This window comes from Eurosta solidaginis, chromosome 4 (assembly GCF_040869045.1).
Source record: "Eurosta solidaginis isolate ZX-2024a chromosome 4, ASM4086904v1, whole genome shotgun sequence".
NCBI classification, from domain to species: Eukaryota; Metazoa; Arthropoda; class Insecta; order Diptera; family Tephritidae; genus Eurosta; species Eurosta solidaginis.
The window spans coordinates 68056875-68076466 of record NC_090322.1 but is presented as its reverse complement, the minus strand read 5'-3'; the positions used below and the strand labels follow the sequence as shown (position 1 = coordinate 68076466).

At 40.3% G+C, this 19592-nt stretch overlaps 2 protein-coding genes across 10 annotated transcripts in view; one reads left to right on the top strand and one right to left on the bottom strand.

Moving 5' to 3' along the window:
* LOC137249931 (uncharacterized) overlaps positions 1-19592 on the bottom strand; it is a 281596-nt gene that overhangs the window by 33661 nt on the left and 228343 nt on the right. The window lies entirely within an intron of this gene.
* tefu (Serine/threonine-protein kinase tefu) overlaps positions 1-19592 on the top strand; it is a 261095-nt gene that overhangs the window by 28481 nt on the left and 213022 nt on the right. The window lies entirely within an intron of this gene.

Sequence of the window (19592 nt, the reverse complement as noted above, 5' to 3'; positions counted from 1 at the left end):
AAGCCGCTTTTGTAAAGAGAGTTAATGTCAACGACGTTAATGTGGATTGCGATTGTTGTCACTGTCTTTTATTCGCTTTTCAATCAGAATCGATACCAGCTGGCGTTAATCCCATTGACATTATTTCATGTCACCGTCATGAATACATCAAATACATATACATATATCGCCAATGAAAGTACAAAAGTGCGCATGAATGTTATACAATAACGTATAACCAAGATTTGCCAAAAATAAATTTTGATTACACAGGCCGATAAAGTTTGAAATCATTTTAGAGCCAGAAGTCAGCCTAGCATGCTCCGCCTACCACAGCGAAGATCCTAGGTTCACGCCCCGGGCAAAGAAACATCAAAATTTTAAAAACAAGGTTTTTCAATTAGAAGAAAATTTTTCTAAGCGGGGTCACCACTCGGAAGTGTTTGGCAAGCACTCCGAGTGTATTGCTGGCATGAAAAGCTCTCAGTAAAAAGACATCTGCCTTGCAGGTCCCGTCCCGCCAAATTGTAGGAAAAATTAAAAGGAGCACGACGCAAATTCGAAGAAAAGCTCGGCCTAAAATCTGTTCGGAAGCTATCGCGCCTTTAATTTTTTTTATTAAAGTGTATTTTCCCTGAATCGCAAATTGGAAGGGAAGCTCAGCCTAAAATCTCTTCGGAAGTTATCGCGCCTTACATTTTTTTTATTGAAGTCCTTATGTTCCTTTGTTGATTTTCGAACCCGGTGGATAAATGATGTATATTGGAACGATTCTCCGTCATCCTTTGTCAAATTTGGTTTTGAGACAAACCGGTTTCGGCGTTGTGCCATCATCAGTGTCGATTTTCGTTCTGATCTGTTGTTGTCGTTTGTCCTGTATTTTAGTTCGTAGATACATGAGCAGGTATTGTCAAAATTGATGCTTGTGTATATTTAGTTATGTGTATGTGCTGTGTGTTCATTCAGAACCGGGGGTGGTTTACTAATCGATTTGTGTGGCCGACTGGGGTAGGTAAAAATCCGTGATTTTAGTCGTTGACCTTTTTTGCGGGTTTGTTGTTTTGGTGTGTTAATTGTTTTGTGTTTGTTTGTTGTTGTGTGTTTGTCTGTTGTACCTGTGTGATTACTTTGTTTCTTGTAAACAAGGTTTAAAGGCTCGAATATTGTGTCAGTAATTGTGTTTATCTGTTCGTTTATTATTCTGCCGTCGAATGTTTTCTATGTTTTCGAGTACGTTGTACGTAAAGAACCCTAACTGTTTTACTGATGTTTGCTGGGGAATATTCATTCTCGACCATGTGATTCGTGAAGTTAGACTCGGGTATAATGTTTGGATTCCGTATTTTTTTGTTGTAATCTCTAATATGTTCTCTGAACCTCGTTCTTATTTGCCGTCCTGTTTGTCCTATGTAACTATGCTGACATCCGCAGGTAAGCTTGTATACGCCGTGGCTGCTAAACGGATCCTCTGAGTTAGTGTTAGTTCTTAGATTTCGCCCTAGATTGTTCGATGTTTTGAATGCTGTGTTAATGTTGTATTTTTTAAAGAAGTTTGCCAATTTATATGTTGCCTTTCCAGTATATGTCATAGTCGTCCAGCTTTTATTTTCCTTTTCATTATTTCTTTTTGGTCCTCCATTTGTCCTTCTGAGCTTATCTACTAGTGCTTTTTTATATCCGTTGTTTGCAGCTATATTATATATGACCTCAAGTTATCTCTTATATGCCTCTTGTGCAAGAGGTGTTCTTTCAAGTCTATGTACCAAGTGCCTTAATGCAGCATTTTTATGCTGTTGGGGGTGATTTGAGGTTTTGTGTATTATTGTGTCGGTGGCCGTTGGCTTTCTATATATGTCATAGTTAAAATCTTTTGGCTTCTTTATCAATATTTATCGTGAGTTGAGATAGTTGATTCCTCCGTCTTTTTCGGTTTCTATTGTAAATTTTATATTTCCGTACTGCTTGTTGAGGTACTCCAGTACAAGCTCTTCGTTATAAGTAGTTAAAACGCATATTATGTCATCCACGTATCTAGCATAAAATGACACACCTAATTTTGACTTAAGCTCCTGTATGTACTTTTCTTCCAGATTTTGCATGCAAATTTTCATAAGAATTGCTGATGTGAGGCTTTCCATTCCAAGACCGTTTGTTTGTCTATATATTTTATTGTTGAATTGAAAATAGTTTTGACGTAAAGTGGTCCTTAGCTTATTTGTGATGTGCATACTTGTCACTTTGTTTTTTGTATTATGAACTATTGTTGAGCTATGTCCAAAGTCTCCAATAGTGGTATAGATGGGTATAAATCTTTTATGTCAAAAGATACCAATTTGCTGTTCCTTGTTAGCTCTACGGTCTCAAGTCTCTCTATTAGTTCTGTTGTATTAGCTATTGCATATTCGTTCCTTAGCTCCAGAGTAGCTTTCAATGACGTTTTTAAATATTTGGACAGTTTGTAACATGGTGCCGATTTAAAATTAAAGATGGGCCTCATTGGCGTGTCCGGCTTGTGGATTTTTGGTAGCGCAATCAGTGGAGGAGCCGAAGGGTTCATTTGGACCAATCTATGTGCCAGGTTAGAATCTACTATATTTGTTGCATTTTTTATAGCAACTTTGATTTGTTTTTGGTATTCATCTGTGGGATCCTCTCTCATTATAGGACATTTCATTTCCTCTATGAGATCTTCGGTTTTGGATATATATTGCTCTTTTTCGATTAGCACCGTGGTGTTTCCTTTGTCCGCTTTCGTTGTGACAATATTGTTTCTCCTTAGTGTATGCCGAAGATTCTTTATTGTGTTCTCCTCTGTATTCGATTTTTGTCCTTCCTGTGCTTTCACCTCCTTTTTTATGATTTCCCTGCATACGTGTCTTGCGTGCTCCTGTGGTATCAATGATATTGCGATCTCTGCATCTACAATCGCTTTCTCCGTTTATCTTACTGTATTTTGGTCCATGATATTGCGCTTCAGGCCCTTTTCGAGAAGTTGTGCCTCTTCCTTGGTAATGGCCACTGTTGTGAGGTTAACGAACTTGTTGTGAAAGTGGTGAGTTTTTTGGTTTTAGTTACCCTCTCGTCGTCCTGCCAGTCTGTCCAATTTTCGGTTCGGCGACCTGTATTTTTGTTGTAGTTCCTGATCGACTTCTGTCCTAATGCGGTCGAAACATTCCATTAATGCAGTCGTAGATAGTTGTTCTGCCAATCTTAAATGGATAGATAATAACTCGGCATTTATCTCATCCTTCTTCGAGTATAAGCTTTCCAACTCATATTTTTAAAAATCCTTTTCCGCTTTTCTAACTGTTTTCCTGCTAGATTTAGTATTTGCTTTTATTGTTATTTTATCGAATTTTGGAGTAACATTCAATTCCAGGCATTGTTTGTTGAACCAAATGCTCGCCTTTGCTTTATATATATACTAGCCTTTACCCGCGGCCCCGTCCGCAAGGAGAAATTTAAATATATGGGCTATTTGCGTTAGCCTGCTTATCAAGTTATCTGTTTAAAATTTTGTTTTCTGTCTAATGCATTTTATTTTTGTAATTGAGTAAAAAAAAAGAACTAAATGAGCTGATAACCTGATAGGATCCCAAATGATCCCGAAATTATCCAGAAAAAGCTACGAAATGACCCCCACGTTATCGCGGACGGATCCCGAAAACCATCCAGAAATGCCCCGAAAGGGTCTCCAAAAGTTCCCGGAATAGTCCCAAAAAAACCAGAAATGACAACGACACGATTCTAGACGTATCCAGAGAACCACACAGAAATGATCCCTGAAGGTGTTCCAAAATGATCCCGAAAAGGTTCCGAAATGACCATGACTGCTCCCATCCAGAAAATATCCAGAGGGGTCCCTAAATTATCCCGACATACTCCAGAAAAAGTTCCAAAATGGCTCCGAGGGGATCCACGACGGATCGCGAAAACCATACAGAAATTAACCCGGAAGGGTCCCAAAATGATCCCGAAATAGTCCGGAAATGACCCAAATGGGATCCCGCACAGATCCAGAAATGATCCCGGAAGGGTCCAAAAACTATCCCGGAAAAGTAACAAAAAATCCCGAAATGGCTCCTACGGCATCCCGGACGGATTCAGAAATGATCTCGGAAGGGTCCCCAAATGATCCCAAAATGGTCCCGAAATGACCCTGATGGATCCGGCAAACCATCAAGAAATTATGCCGGAAGGGTCCCCAAATGATCCCGAAATAATACAGAAAAAATCACGAAACAACCCCTAGAGGATCCCCAAATGATCCCGTATTAGCCCCGAAAAAGTCCCGAAATAACCCCGACGGGATCCCGCACAAATCCCGAAAACCATCCAGAAATAATGCCGGAAGAGATCCCAAATGATTCCGACAAAGTCCCGCATTGATTCCGACGGGATCCCGAACGGATACCGAAAATCATCCAGAAGTGATGCCGGAAAGGTCCTCAAATGATCACCTAATAGTCCCGAAATTACCCTTAAGGGGCCCTGGACGGATCCCGTGAACCACCCAGAAACGATCCCGATATAGTCCCGAAGAAGTCCCGAAATGACCATGACGGGAGCTCGAACGCATCCGTAAATGACCCTGACGGGATCCCGGACAGATCCCGAAATCCGTCCAGAAATTATCTTGGGAGGGACCCCAAATGATCCCGAAAAAGTCCCGAAAGGAAAACCATCCAGAAGTGATGCCGAAAAGGTCCTCAAATGATCACCTAATAGTCCCAAAATGACCCTGACGGCATCCCGGACAGATCCCGGAATCCATCCAGAAATGATCTTTGGGAGGGTCCCAAAATGATCCCGAAATAGTCTCGGAAAAGTCCAGAAATTATCCTGACGTGTTCCCGGACGAATCCTGAAAGCCATCCTTAAATTTTCCCGAAAAAGTCCCGAAATGACCCTGACGGGATCCCGAAAGGATTCCGAAAACTATCCAGAAATGATGCCGAAAGAGTCCGCAAATGATCCCGTATTAGTCGAGAAAAAGTCCCGAAATGACCCCGACGGGATGCCGGACGAATCCCAAATACCATCCAGAAATGTTGCCGGCAGAGCCCCCAAATGATCCCGAAAAGGTCCTCAAATGACTCCGACGAGATCCCGGACGGATACCGAAAACCATCCAGAAATGTTGCCGGTAGGTACCCCAAATGATCCCGAAATAGTCCCGAAATGACCCCGTCCGGATCTCGGACGGATCCCAAAATCTATACAGAAATGATGTCGAAAAGGTCCCCAAATGATCCCGTATTAGTCGAGAAAAAATCCCGAAATGACCCCGACGGGATCCCTGACGGATCCCGAAAACCATCCAGAAATGATGCGGGCAGAGCCCCCAAATGATCCCGAAAAAGTCCCCAAATGACCCCGACATACTCCAGAAAAAGTTCCGAAATGGCTACGACGCTCCACGACGGATCGCGAAAACCATGCAGAAATGATTCCGGAATGATCCCGAAATAGTGCGGAATTGACCCAGATGGGATCCCGCACAGATCCAGAAATGATCCCGGAGGGGTCCAAAAACTATCCCGGAAAAGTTACAAAAAATCCCGAAATGGCTCCTATGGCATCCCGGACGGATCCAGAAATGATCTCGGAAGGGTCCCCAAATGATCCCAAAATGGTCCCGAAATGACCCTGATGGATCCGGCAAACCATCATGAAATTATGCCGGAAGGGTCCCCAAATGATCCCGAAATAAAACAGAAAAAGTCACGAAACGACCCATAGAGCATCCCCAAATGATCCCGCATTAGCCCCGAAAAGGTCCCGAAATAACCCCGACGTGATTCCGGACAAATCCCGAAAACCATCCAGAAATGATGCCGGAAGGGGTCCCAAATTATTCCGAAAAAGTCCCGCAATGATTCCGACGAGATTCCGAACGGATACTGAAAATCATCCAGAAGTGATGCCGGAAAGGTCCTCAAATGATCACCTAATAGTCCGGAAATGACCCTTAAGGGATCCTGGACGGATCCCGTAAACCATCCAGAAATGATCCCGATATAGTCCCGAAGAAGTCCCGAAAGGACCCTGACGGGATCTCGAACGTATCCCTAAATGACCCTGACGGGATCCCGGACAGATCCCGAAATCTATCCAGAAATGATCTTGGGAGGGACCACAAATGATCCCGAAAAATTCTCGGAAAAGTCCAGAAATTACACTGACATGTTCCCGGATGAATCCTGAAAGCTATCCTTAAATGATCCCGAAAAAGTCCCGAAATGACCTTGACGGGACCCCGAAAGGATCCCGAAAACTATCCAGAAATGATGTCGGAAAGGTCCTCAAATGATCTCCTAATAGTTCCGAAATGACCCTGACGGCATCCGGACAGATCCCGAAATCAATCCAGAAATGATGCCGAAAGGATCCGCAAACGATCCCGTATTAGTCGAGAAAAAGTCCCGAAATGACCTCGACGGGATCCCGGACGACTCCCAAAAACCATCCAGAAATGATGCCGGTAGGTATCCCAAATGATCCCGAAATGACCTCGTCGGCATCCCGGACGGATCCCGAAAATTATCCAGAAATGATGCTGGAAAGGTCCCGAAATGATCCCCTAATAGTCCCGATATTACCCTGATGGGATTCCGGACGGATCCCGGAAACCATGCCGAAAGGGTTCCCAAATGATCCCGTATTAGTCGCGAAAAAATCCCGAAATGACCCCGACGGGATCCCGGACGGATCCCGAAAACCATCCAGAAATGATACCGAAAGGGTTCCCAAATGATCTCGTGTTAGCCGCGAAAAAGTCCCGAAATGTCCCCGACGGGATCCCGGACGGATCCCGACAACCATCCAGAAATTATGCCGGCAGAGCCCCCAAATGATCGCGTATTACTTACTTACTTACTTAATTGGCGCTTAACCGTCTAAACGGTTATGGCCGTCCAACAAGGCGCGCCAGTCGCTCCTTCGCTCCGCCAACCGGCGCCAATTGGTCACACCAAGGGAGTTTAAATCGTTTTCCACCTGGTCCTTCCAACGGAGTGGGGGCCGCCCTCTACCTCTGCTTCCATAGGCGGGTTCCGATAGAAACACTTTCTTGGCCGGAGCATCATCTTTCATTCGCATAACATGGCCTAGCCAGCGCAGCCGCTGCGTTTTAATTCGCTGGACTATGTTGATGTCTGCGTATAGCTCGTACAGCTCATCATTAAATCTTCTTCGGTACTCGCCATCGCCAACGCGTAGAGGTCCATAAATCTTTCGAAGAACTTTTCTCTCGAACACTCCCAAAGCCGCTTCATCTGCTGTTGTCATGGTCCATGCTTTTGCCCCATATAGCAGGACGGGTACGATAAGTGACTTGTAGAGTATGATTTTCGTTCGCCGAGAGAGGACTTTACTTTTCAATTGCCTACCTAGTCCAAAGTAGCATTTATTGGCAAGATTGATTCTTCGCTGGATTTCAGTGCTGATGTTGTTGCTAATGTTGATGCTGGTTCCCAAATAAACGAAGTCTTTTACTATTTCGAAATTATGGCTGCCAACAGTAGCGTGGTTGCCAAGGCGCATATGCGCTGACTCTTTGCTCGATGACAGCAGGTACTTCGTTTTGTCCTCATTCACCATCAAACCCATCTTTACCGCTTCTTTTTCCAGCTTGGAGTAAGCAGAACTAACAGCGCGGGTGTTTAGGCCGATGATATCAATGTCATCAGCATATGCCAGTAATTGCACGCTTTTATAGTATATTGTTCCAGTGCGGTTAAGTTCTGCAGCTAGTATAATTTTCTCCAGCATCAAATTAATGATCCCGTATTAGTCGAGAAAAAGTCCCGAAAAGACCCCGACGGGATGCCGGACGAATCCCAAAAACCATCCAGAAATGATGCCGGAAGGGACCCCAAATGATCCCGAAAAAGTCCCGCAATTATTCCGACGGGATCCTGAACGGATACCGAAAACCATCAGAAGTGATGCCGGTAGGTATCCCAAATGATCCCGAAATAGTCCCGAAATGACCTCGTCGGCATCCCGGACGGATCCCGAAAATTATCCAGAAATGATGCCGGAAAGGTCCACAAATGATCCCCTAATAGTCCCGAAATTATCCTAATGGGATCCCGGACGGATCCCGAAAATCATCCAGAAATGATGCCGAAAGAGTTCCCAAATGATCCCGTATTAGTCGCTAAAAAGTCCCGAAATGACCCCGACGGGATCCCGGACGGATCCTGAAAACTATCCAGAAATGATGCCGAAAGGGTCCGCAAACGATCCCGTATTAGTCGCGAAAAAGTCCCGAAATGACCCCGACGGGATCCCGGACGGATCCCGAAAACCATCCAGAAATGATGCCGGAAGAGCCCCAAAATGATCCCGAAAAAGTCCCCAAATGACCCCGACGAGATCCCGGACGGATCCCGAAAACCGTCCAGAAATGATGCCGGAAGAACCCCCAAATGATCCCGAAAAATTCCCCAAATGACCCCGACGAGATCCAGGACGGATCCCGAAAACCATCCAGAAATGATGCCGGAAGAGCCCCCAAATGATCCCGAAAAAGTCCCCGAATGACCCCGACGAGATCCCGGACGGATCCCGAAAACCATCCAGAAATGATGCCGGAAGAGCCCCAAATGATCCCGAAAAAGTCCCCAAATGACCCCGACGAGATCCCGGACGGATCCCGAAAACCATCCAGAAATGATGCCGGAAGAGCCCCTAAATGATCCCGAAAAAGTCCCCAAATGACCCCGATGAGATCCCGGACGGATCCCGAAAACCATCCAGAAATGATGCCGAATGATCCCGTATTAGTCGCGAAAAAGTCCCGAAATGACCCCGACGGGATGCCGGACGAATCCCGAGGACCATCCAGAAATGATGCGTAAAGGGACCCAAAATAACCCCGAAAAAGTCCCGTAATGATCCCGGAAACCATCAAGAATTTATCTCTCGAAGGTACGCAAATGATCCCGAAAGTACCCCGACGGGATCCCGGACGGATCCCGAAAACCATCCAGAAATGATGCCGGAAGGGTCCCCAAATGATCGCGAAATAGTCCCGAAATGATTCCGGAATAGTCCCGAAAATGTCCCAAAATAACCCCGACGGGATCCCGGACGGATCCCGAAAACTATACAAAAATGATCCCGGAAGGGTCCCAAAATGATCCCGAAATAGTCCCGAAAAAGTCCCGAAATTACCCCGGCGTAATCCCGGACCGATCCCGAAAGCCATCCAGAAATAATCCCGGAAGGGTCTCGATATGACCCTTACGGGATTACAAATAAGGTGAAGCTAATTATAAAACCATGTTAATAAGGCAGCATGCGCATTGGAGCGAATAAAAAGTTACATAGAAACATACAGGTAAAGCTAATAAAAGCGTGCTAATAAAAACAATTGATGGAGGGCGGATGGCGGGAGTAGAGGAGAGGACCACTGATCGTTCCTCCAAAATTGTCTAGATCTCGGTCTGTATGTACCAGATACCAAAAACTATTGATTTATGAGAAAATTTATATTGAGTTATAACAATTTATAGATTTTACACCAGAGGGGGAGATAAAGGGGGCGGGCGGAGGGTGTCACTGCTTACTTTGTAAGCCCTCGACTTATTTGACCCCTTGAGTCTGTGATATTGGTGAAGGCCAGTATACGTAAAGTTATAATGTGTAAAAATTATAAAAAATAATTGATCGAAGGGGTCGTGGGACCCCCACCCCTCTTTCCATGTTCGAAAAAAATTTCGCTAGTAGACTACTGTCTGTGTCCCAAATTTCATCAAAATCCGTGTAGCCATTCTGGCGTGATTCAGTCGCAAAGACGAAAAAATATAATAGTTAAATTATAACTGTTCCTAAGGGGCGGAGACCACGCCCCTTTTGAAAAATATATAGCTAGTAGATCCTTCTAGACTATTGGCTAGATGTGTGCAAAATTTCATCCAAATCGGTCCAGCCGTTCTTGCGTGATTGAGTCACAAAGACAAACGTCTGGACAAACATCCAAACATCTTCACATCCAAACTTTGCCATTTATAATATAATATTAGATGACATATACTAGAAAAGCAACATATAAATTGGCAAACTTCTTTAAAAAATATAACATTAACACAGCATTCAAAACATCGAACAATCTAGGGCGAAAACTAAGAACTAACACTAACTCAGAAGATCCGTTTAGCAGCCACGGCGTATACAAGCTTACCTGCGGATGTCAGCATAGTTACATAGGACAAACAGGACGGCAAATAAGAACGAGGTTCAGAGAACATATTAGAGATTACAGCAAAAAAATACGAAATCCAAACATTATACCCGAGTCTAACTTCGCGAATCACATGGTCGAGAATGAATGTTCCCCAGCAAACATCAATAAAACAGTTAGTGTTCTTCACATAAAAGCAAAAGGCCGACGTCTCAACGTACTCGAAAACATGGAAATCTACAAACAGAAAATATTCGACGGTAGAATAATAAACGAACAGATAAACACAATTTCTGACACAATATTCGAGCCTTTAAAACTTGTTTACAAGAAACGAAGTAATAACACAGGTACAACAGACAAACACACAACAACAAATAAACACAAAACAACAAACCCACAAAGAAGGTCAAACGACTAAAATCACAGATTTCTACCTACCCTTGTCAGCCACACAAATCTATTAGTAAACCACCCTCGGTTCTGAATGAACACACAGCACATACACATACCTAAATATACACAAGCATCAATTTGACAATACCTGCTCATATACCTACGAACTGTAAATACAGGACAAACGACAACAACAGATCAGAACGAAAATCGACACTGACGATGGCACAACGCCGAAACCGGTTTGTCTCAAAACCAAATTTGACAAGGGATGACGGAAAATCGTTCCAATATACAACTTATAAACAGTTTACTGAGTCTCTTTCTCACGCTTTAGATATTTTTAGCAATTATTTTCATATATTTTTACCATTTCTTAATCAAAGTTAATCGAGCAAAATTAAAACAACCGTTCGCTTTCACTTCACACTCTTTGGTTTCTAATGGCTCGGAGAGGTCCTTCCCAATCCTTACGGAGCTGGTGGTTTTGCTGAACATCATTTGGCCGAGTCCTATTAACTATCCTCTAACGGGAGTCCAAGGAAACATGTAGTTTCAACAGGGGTGGACCATAGTGAGAGGGGTGTTAGAGGCGTTGGTTCCACATTACAATCGAAGAGATGGTTGGTGGCATGTAAGGACACATTGCAAGCATGACGTACATTATGCATGTCGGGGTTGATTCTGGTTAGGTAAGAGTTTAACCTGTTACAGTATCCAGATCGAAGTTGAGCTAGAGTGACTAGCGTTTCCCTAGGGAGTGTGCGTTGCTCTTCTGCAAGTTTGGGGTATTGTTCTTTGAGTACAGGATTCACCGGGCAATTCCTGACATAGAGGTCCGACGTCTGTTTGTGGAGTTCACTGAGGACCTGCTTGTGTTTTGGGCTTCATACGGCTGTGTTCTCAGGTACCGAATTTCCATATAATGCTTACGGAGATGACTTCTTAAGCCCTTGGTAGTAGAGATATATGTATGTCGCCGATAGATGCGATATTTTTGACATTCGGCGGCGGCGGCGTTCGGCGCGTTGTTGTTTCTACTCATTTAAGACTGTCTGGGCCATTTATTGTTCATGTCGAAAATTGGACCGATATGGTCGAAAGGGGTATCAACTGCTTCGTTATAAGAATCCAATTGCGAAATTTAACTCTTTCTACTCGTTCAAAAGATATTTAACAACCAGGCGTTTTCAATACCAGCTTAACACGGATTTTGCATCACCCAATTCATCAAGTTATTAAAACAAAACACTAAAAGAAAACTTATGTATATAAAAAATTTAAATTCTCACTTTGCATATTTTTTTTTTTTTCAAAAAATTAATAAGAAACAATGAATTCAAATAAAATGAAACAAGTCGAACATGTCGAACATGTTTTCAAATTGTCCTTAAGCTGTTAAAAAAGCAAGTTACCTGATTTTTTCTAAAATTCTATATTGCGATTGGCTAAGATAATAATAAGCGAAATCAGTGATGCAAAATCCTTTAGTAGGTTCCAGGGATTCCTTTGAAATGATTCCCACCTCATACTTAAGTTGAAGATATATGTACGTATGAGAAAGGTTTGAAAAATCACTTGGCCTTATATTCAAACATCTGTTGTTTATTTGCGAAACTTTAAAATAGCGTTTGAAATGCTTTTTTCATTCAATTCATTTACACACTTCATCGTTCAACACCCAAGCCTCCGCGTTTGACATTTCTAAAGTTGCCGGCCCTATCCCAACTAGTCCCTTGAGGTGAATCTCATTGATTCTAGCCTATCAACCAAGTTTAAATATCGACACTCGTTACGGCTCCTGTTAAATATGTGAAAACGTAGATATGTGAAAACGTAAGAACACTAAAAGTGGTGAAGCAAAAGTTTTCCCCAGACAGTCGAATAAATGACCGGTTACTACTACTACTCTAACGTAGTGAATTCTTGTATCGAAAGACCGGAAAACAACAGTTTGGACTGAGCATATAACCTTAACATCTTTCAACTTAAAATCGGTCGACTTTCATTCTAAAATATCGTATTGGTTTAACGAAGACTCTGCAAAATTTGGTCTACATTTAAAAAAATGTATCCAGGGTCCTTGTATAATTTAAATTATGTAGGATTATACTATTTTCACCCATGAGTTACAATAATATCCACTTGGCCTGCTTATATTTTCGAGAGCGGCATTCTTGGCCGAATTGTTACTCCCTAACGTTTCAAGGTGTTTCTCTGGTAGTGCTCGGCAGCATAGCGCCAAAAAAAAAAATCCGTTAGAAAGTCTTGGGAGCTACACCTAGAGCTTTGTAGGAAAGTCACGTCGACGAAGGTATGTGTTCGAAGTCGCAGTCCTATAGCTTTTGTGCTGGCATGTGGTGTGAGGGCCAGGAGGCGTGGTAGCGACTGGTGGTCGACAGGATTGCTACTGTTCGCACATCGGGAATTATAGCTGTTAAAAAAGCCGAAAAAGCTAGAGGGGCCCTTTGGAGCGATCAACAATAGGCCAGCGTTGGTGCTAGTTGTTAAAAATTTTAAATTTGAAATAAAATAATATGCCAATAGATCTAACAAAAACAATTTTTACTGATTTTTAGTCCGAAGTTGACAGTGTTGATGCTCGTAGCCTTAGATATCACCATAAAGTTCGTTTTTTTAACGTTTCGTTTCAATTTGTTAAACCCAGCCATTTATATAACGAATGGCCTTCCTGCATTTTAGCGATCGCATGATCTAGATTTTTATCTTTGATCTTTAATAATGCATCATCGGCAAAAAGTTTAATCCTGAAATATTGTTGAGATGTATTTATGACGTTAATTTATATATTAAAGAGTAGAGGCGCTGAACGATATACTTGAATCAATCACTGTTTGTTGAAACCGAACAGTGAGAAAGTTTTGAAACCAAGCAAGTTCTGTGTTTTTAATGCCTATGTTATAGACTTTGTTCAACATAATATACCTGTCAGTGGTTTCGAACGCCCTTTTTAGGTCAATAAAAACCGCTAATATACGCATTTCATTGTTAAGGTCTTATTTCCAAGCTTAAAACCGTCTCGCATGAGTGTTTAGCTGTAAAGCGAGATTGCTATTATAGAAGTATTAAAAGTGTATATGATATGATTTTTAACAACTGTTTCTATAATTTTCTCCAATTTTGGGAGATTGTTGTAGCGATAAAGACACTCCCCGAAGGCTATCGATGTTGATCGTTCTTTGACGGATATGAAGACAGTTATATTACCTTCAATTTGATTTATATCAATATTGAATACAGGTTAAACTGGCCGGCCAATAACGACCTGACAGACTGAATGTGTCCAAAGTGTTGTTTATGAATATCAATCAATTCAATTTTATATTAAACTTTATTCGCACTCGATTTAGTAGTCTTCGCTTTCTTCCAAGATAAATGTATTAAGCGGACTGTACAGGGCGTCGAATAGAAAATCACTGGGTCAGTGGTCAATGGCTTTTTATTTTTTAAAAACAAACAACAGTATTTCTGTATGGAGCACCTTCTGCGTAGGCTTTAAAAAACCCTTGGCCGATCCGACACCGGCTACGCTTAAGTATTTCTGCATAGAACACCTTCAGCTTAGGCGGCCTCCGGCCGCTCTCGAAAAAACTAATTGTTGCTGTTGAGTTAACAGTGCTTCGTCCCATTTAATGGGTGCGACTAATAACGGGAGTCCACGAAAACCAGCAGTTTCAACAGGGGTAGACCATAGCGAATTTGGCGTAAGAGACATTACAATTGAAAAGATGATTGGTGTCATGTGGGTACACATAGCATGCAGAACATACATTACGTATGTCGGGGTTTTCTGGACAAGAAAGTTTAACCTGTTACAGTATCCCGATCGAAGTTGGGTCAGGGTGACTCGTGTCTGCCTTGGTTGTGTGCTTTCTTCTTCTGCAAGAGCAGGATAGTGTATATTGATAACGGGGCTCTCCGGGCGCGTCCTGGCAAAGGCGTTTACCGATTCTGTGTTAATTTTGCCTATGGCTTCCTTATGGTTGTCTGGATAAAACGGCTATGTTGGCAGGTGCCGGATCTCATCATTGGGCTAGATCAAGCAGTTGTTTGCTAGGGGTTTGTGATAGTTACGCAAAAACTTTCTGTTTAGCATTTCGTATGATCTTTAATGTTAAGCTATTTGGCCTCGGTATGTAGGTGATGTTCAGGAGTCACAATTAGACATACGGTGGCAGTTCTGAGTGCAACATTTTGACAGTCCTGCAGCCTTTTCCAGTACGTGTTTTTAAGGCCAGGCCACCAAACTAGTTAACAAGATTTTTTATCTTTTCTATATCGTGGAATAGCGTGCAGTGGTTAACTGTGTCAAAATCCACGAGCCACGAGCACCGTCCTATGATGGGATTATCCTGATTTAGTTCGTCATTTATCTTAGTTTTTATGTCGTTTAGCGCGGTGGTAGTACTAGTTTTTTTTAGGAAACCGTATTGATGAGTGGCTAGGCGAAAATTCGCAGTAAAATGAGAGAGCAGGACGGCTTCCGACGGCTTCGAACTGGTGAAAGGAGTGATATCCGTCGATATGACCTGCCTTCGCTATCTGATTTCCTAGGCTTTAGTAGTGGAACTATCCTTGCCATTTTCTATTGTTTGCCATTGAATGTCAGAGGACTCGCCGAAAGGTTGAAAACATGCTTTAGGTAGTAGTAGGCTATTCCGTCTGGGCTTATTGATTTAGAGGGCTTGCCCTTGTTGCTGGCTTTTTCAACCTCTTTAGGGGTGATGGTAATGGGTGGCACGTCGTGTTTGTTTTTATGTGCCCATCTGATTGCACGAGGTTTGCCGTTTCTACTGAAGGATGCATTACAAAATGCCGTCAAAAAGCTCGGATTAGTCTAAAATTAAAAAAATAACTTTTAGCATTAAACAACTTTAATACTTTGGCTAATTGATGTGACAAAAAACCCCTACTTATCAGGAAACGCCTTAGATTTCTAGTATGAATCACGTGTATCACGTTTAAGTTAATTAACAGAACCTGATGTGATTAAGGCATTAAGGAAAAAAATTTCCAAAAAAAAAAAATAAAAAAAAAATTATTTTTGCTTTGTCCCAAATTTTCTCAAAGTTTCTTAAAGCAATATACATCAAATGGCAATTTACATATTTACCTTTTCAATGATGTGTAAAACGTTATCGTTATTATCGTGACTGGTGGGTCAAACGCCGGTTCGGACATCAAAATTTAGGGAGTTTCAAACCAAAACGCAATAAGTGCACCCTTAACTTTGTTTTTGAGATATGGATGAGATTTAACTTCACTTTCTAAAACCTATGTAATAATCTTTAAGCGATGTAAAATACAGAAAATTTAGGTATTCTGGAACATGCCAAAAAATATGTGTCAGCAAAACGCAATTATTTTATACAATTTTCACATTTTTTGAGTCGAAAATTTTCTTATGCTTATATTAATGGGGACAAGTTGTAGAGTACTGGTATACTCATTAAGGCCGATTTAAGAAGTACAATAAAAGAGTTCAATTCAATTCAATTAAATTTATTTAAACTTTTTAAATACACGGTTTTAGATGATATGGCTTCTTAAATAAACCTTACAACTATAGTATTATAAGTGAGTTTAAAATATATCGATTACTAAAACTTAAAGTTGATATAAGGGAAAAAATATAGCTTAGGAGACTTAGGATTTAGCTTAGAAAAAAACCTTGGTAAGTATATTTTGCAGTTTAATTATATGATAAACTAAGAGTTATTTAGATTGTAAATTAGTGGATTTGTAGATATATCACAGAGGCGTTCAAATTTTTCAGTTATTTTTTCAATACGGTCCGAAATGCGACTGATTTTGTTTTGTGTGTGCAACTTTGTAGTTGACAAATGCCACGGCAAATCAAATATCCCCACTCAGCATTTAGATGATACAATTTTGAATTTCCCTACATATAAATACAATTTGATTACTCTTTCTGACTAAATAATGAGTTATCATACAATTGAACAAAAGAAATAATCAAATATGAATACTTTTGATGATCAGAAACTGAAAATCATTTTTCGATCACTTTTTGGAATCATTTTTGAAGTCCATTGACGATTAAATTTTTATATTTCTTAAAAAACAACAAAAGGAATAATAAAATATGCTTACCTTTGATGATCAGAAACTGAATAGGTTTTTCAATCACATTTTGGAGTTATATTTTAATCAAATGTGTTTACTTTATGTGATCAAGAATTTATAATCATTTTTAATTTTGCTTTCTGAATCTTTTATGAATATATTTTTTGACTGAATAATGAATTTTATACTTGTTAAAATTTTACTTTTCAATGAAAATCTAATTTTTTTTAAATACACATATCTTTTCAATCATGAAGCTCAGAAAAAATATATAAAATGTTTATTATTTATACAATTATACATATTCTTCAAGACAAGAAATAATGTAAATGCTGCTCGTGATCGAAGATCTCCCCAACCATTTCCCCACGTTCGGCTTCCCCGAGAACACATAATAGTTGGACAATACAAAGGTTGTGAGCTATTTGAATCCCTGGTAAGTGAAACTATCTTGACATACATACCTGGATACGGCTTCAACATCCCGTACCGTATCGTATTTTAAGATATTGACGATCATAGCTGATGTTGGATGTTGTATTCGCAGGTGTATATCGATCAAGTTTGTTTGTGAGTGACCTGTGGTTCAAATAGCTCACTTCCGCATGCTTTCTTCCCCTGATGAAATAAGATTATTATGTAGTATCTTATTTTGAATTATATATGAAGAATGAATGCTTCATAATCGCATTCAAAAATGATTCAAAAATCTCAACCAAAACGACTGAAATATGTATGTTCACAAATATGATCAGAAAATGACTGTGAAAAGCAGTCAAATAATACTATAAAACAATTGTAGCTCAATTTTACAATGATATCAATTATGAATAAAAAGCGTTTCGAAATATGAATCATAAATGGTTAGTCAAGAATAACCACATTTATGGTACATTTTTCTCCCGACGATGCAGTTATTTTCGAACAGAATGATGATGGTATGATATTTGAATATTTTTTGATCAAAATTTTCAAAAAATGCTGGCTGGGTAATTTTCAACAACTTATTTTGTTTAACTTGTAGTTTTTCAATGTGCGTTTTGGCACATTTACCCCAAACTGGGCACCCGTATAAAATTATAGATTGAAAAATAACTTTAGCAATTGTGGCCTTATTTTCATTACTGAGCTTAGATTTTCGGTTTATTAACGGATACAGAAGTTTTAAAGCTATACTAAATTTAGTTTGAATATATTGGGTGGGATCTCTAAAACGTAATTTTGGGTCAAGTACAATTCCAAGATATTTGATATTGGTCGACCACTGCACCTCAGTATTGCATATATTTGGTTTAGAATTGGGATAGTAACAAGAACTTCTTGTGATTTGTTAACGTTGACTTTAACTCTCCATTTACACAAATAGTCGATGATAATGTTTAGATAATACTGTAGTATTTCTACAGACTTTTGACCAAACTCATGGGAATTAAAAAATAGCAATGTCATCTGCATACAATCAGGTAATGCTGGTATATCTGAGCAATAGATAATATAGAGGATGGGGCCAATAACTGATCCTTGAGGAACGCCAGCAGGAATTAGTTTAAGGTCACTAAACTCATTGCCAACTTGTACACAAAAATATCGATTAGTTAAAAAGCTTCTAATAGTTGCAATCAAATGCGGCGGAAAACCGTAGTTAATTAACTTATAAATTAAACCATCATGCCACATAGTATCAAAGGCCCTCTCAATATCTAAGGATACGAGGGCAGTTGATTTTTTTGCATTAAAGTTTAGTTTTATATGCTTCCATAGTCTTTTAAGTTGATGAGTAGTACTATGAAATTGTCGAAAACCAAACTGTTCGTCTGGTAGGATGTCGTTGGAAGATAGGACCTCCCAAATTTTACATTTCAATACCTGTTCTAGTATCTTGCTGAGGCTACTTAATAGGCTGATTGGTCGATAGCTAGTAACAAGATTTTTTGGTTTACCTGCTTTGTGAATAGGAATAACGTTTGCGACTTTCCAAGTGTCAGGAAAGTATTGTATTTTAAGGCACGAATTAATTAAAAAGGTTCAATAATCGATTGTACTTTTAGAAAAGTACTTAGTCATTACGTTTTTGATGTCATCAATTCCAGATGCTTTCTTGTACGCAGCTGACCAATGATATATGATACAGTTTTGAAATCTACATAGTAAGAAGAAGGGGTATTTATGACAAGACGATCGAAGTCACTTATAGCAGAAGTGACCAAATTAGCATTGCTTTGCGTACCTAAGTTTCCGCAATTTTGTGATACTCGCAAAAGTTATCAGAGAACAATGCCGCTTTTCTCTCATTTGTATAAATAATTTCGCTTTCAGAGACTAGTTGTGGAATTCCTACGGACTTTTTCCTTAGGACCTTTGTCAAATTCCAGAAGGGTTTAGATCCATGTTCAAGTTCACTCAATTTTTCTGACCATGAATTATTCCTGTGATGCAAAATTTCTAAGTTGACTAAACGGGTTTATCTTTTCATCATTTCAAAGTCGATTGGAACTCTGTATCGACCCCATTGACGGCGGTAATAATTTCTTGTCCTAATAAGTTGTAATATATGTGGTGATAAGCTGACATGATGTTTTTTACATGGCACTTTGGGAACTGCCAATCTGACCGCATTTAAAATTTTGTCTGACAAAAGAGCGACATTGTTATCGATTTGGGGTTTGTCGTTAATGAAATCTAGATCTAATGACACATCTCGCAGCGATTTATGTAGTACTTTAGTGTATAGCTTCCAATTTGCGTTTTTAAAATCGACGGGCTCGTGGAATCATTTATCTTAAACATAACCGGAAGATGATCAGAGCTTAAGCTGTTTACCGCTGTAGGTGCAGTTATGATATGGGGTATATTTGAGACCACAAGATCAAGAGTTGACGGATTTGATCTTGCAGCAGCAGGAATGTATGTGGGCTCT